The sequence below is a fragment of the Belonocnema kinseyi genome, chromosome 2 (genome assembly GCF_010883055.1).
Source record: "Belonocnema kinseyi isolate 2016_QV_RU_SX_M_011 chromosome 2, B_treatae_v1, whole genome shotgun sequence".
NCBI lineage: Eukaryota > Metazoa > Arthropoda > Insecta > Hymenoptera > Cynipidae > Belonocnema > Belonocnema kinseyi.
The window spans coordinates 33232198-33234498 of NC_046658.1; the positions used below are offsets into that span (position 1 = coordinate 33232198).

A 2301-nucleotide genomic window follows, 5' to 3' on the forward strand; every position below is an offset into this window, starting at 1 on the left:
TACAGGAATTTCTGAGGTAATTTCTCTCTAAATATAAATTCGATTTTAACTAATATTCAGTTTAGTTAAATTAGAGTAAAGTGTCACTAATTCGCAATAAAAAAATCTTACTGCATCTTTAATGAAAATACTTTAATTGATTCCCAAGATAGATAACAAACTACACATTTTTGACTAATTCAATTAGTGATATTTGACTGAGGATGAGTTTGTTTTTACTAAAAATTATTTCAATATTATAACTGCATTTTTCTTTTTCATTGATTATTTTTAACTAAATAACATATTATAGAACGTATAGAACGTCGCAACCTTTTCACTTGCAATTTGCATCTATGAACTTCGAAAACATACTAAATGGTGAATCTAATTGTTTGATGAAAAGGGTATTTTCAAGTGTGGCATCAAAATGGGTATAAGTACTATTTTCACGATATAAAAAAAAAGACAAAAAATTTCACAAAAATCGAATTTTCAATTTAGAAAAGAAAATTTTTGTTATGTAGATTCCGAGAAAAATGCATTTACAAGCTTTTGTTCCCTCTTGCGAACGTTTTCTCAACTTTGGACGGTGTTTAAAAGTCCAATTTTCTATTTAAATAATCTACAAAAATGTTTTTTATTGTTTTTTTAACTGTGCTTAAATCATTTAGTTGGAAAACCATATTTTTATGGAAAAAATGAAGAGCATAAAAAATTTGTCAGAAGTGGGATTCGAACCCACGCCCACTAGGTGGACTGCGACCTGAACGCAGCGCCTTAGACCGCTCGGCCATCCTGACGCTTGTTCGAGATACCGTAATCGCGTCACTTCCATTATTAACGAAATTTCTTCTCTGAGTGATTATGTATAGTTCACGCAAGTGCGCACGGTTAAGTTTATCGACGATCGAGGCCGAAATAGCTACGAACTAAATGGACATGCGAAAGGTCGAAGGATGCATCGGAAGTTTTTCAGCTTAAATGCATTAACGGGAGATTGCGCTGAGTTTTTGAACTACATGTACATATATTTTGGGCGTCTAAATAATGTGTTTGAGAAAAACATCTTTCTGGCTTAAAAAATTATATTAGTTTTTTAGACTGTGTATAGGTTCACCGAAATTAGGTAAACGTCGTACAAATATACATATGTACTTTCCGGGCACTTATAGAAAATGTAAAGGGTCGATGGATTCTTGTACATTTGTACACTTGTACATTTTGATTCACGAGAGTGTTATGTAATTGTCTAAATTTGTATCCCTAGTTTTTAACGGATCTTTACGTTTCGGCACTCACAGAGTCCGAAAATCATCCAATTTGTCAATTTCTAAGTGCATGTCTGTCTGGATGTGTGCATGATTGATTACCTAAATATTGCGGCCAAGCTAACTTTTGAAGGATTTGTGGAATCAAGTCAGCCTTTGATACACTTTTAGAAAGACCGAAAATGAAGGTCAAGTTCGTTAACTAGATGTTTCCAATCAATATTAAAAAATTGAGAGCAATTTCAGGATTTCAACAAAAAATTTTTTTTTTTAATGTTAGAAATCTTTGTCAAAGTTTCCAGTACATGACAAACAGAATTGCAAATTATCTGAATGAAAATTTTAATTTTGATAAAACTTCAAAAAGTCATATGCCTTTCAGCATTTAAAAATTTGTTTAAAAATAGAAAGAACTATTTTTCTCAAAGATTAAGGGCCGATTCCACTAACCTCAGTTAAATCATTGGTTAACTGACAGCATGTTAAATGTAATGCGCGTTCCACCACGTTTTTGGAGGTCCTGCTTATCTAACCAGATAGTCGTTTCGAAAAAACTCCTATTATACTTTTAACCATTCGCGCTCGTGTGCACACTAACCTAAAAAAAGTGAATTTGTATGTTTTTTGTTCCTGTTATATTTCTGTTTTATTTGTGTTATCTGTGGTAAGATTGAAGAAAATAAATTAAGATGGCCTAATTTTTTTCCTGATGCTCCTTCAATTTAATTCAGCAGATCATTTACTTCTTCTTCTGCGGATAAATTATAAAATTTCCTCTTCCACTTCGTCATCAAATGAACACAGAACTACTTCCAAAAACTCTAATTGCACTTTTTAGGTTAAAGGATGATTAAATCGCCCTAACCGACCAATCTCGACCGGTTAGATTTAACGGTGGTTAATGCGAATTAACCGGCTCTTAAAAAGTGGTGGAACGCGTAATTAGCTTTAACCGAGGATTACATTTTTAACCGAGGTTGGTGGAACCGGCCCTAAGAAATTGAAATCAAAAATTTCACTAGATGTCAAATATACTTCAAAACTATCTTCG

General features: G+C 32.7%; 1 non-coding gene across 1 annotated transcript; it reads right to left on the reverse strand.

The window, feature by feature from the left end:
• Nucleotides 1-699: 699 nt before the first annotated feature.
• On the reverse strand, nt 700-782 carry Trnal-cag. Its single transcript has one exon. It is a non-coding gene; the product is annotated as a tRNA-Leu (tRNA).
• Between the last annotated feature and the right edge of the window lie 1519 nt (nt 783-2301).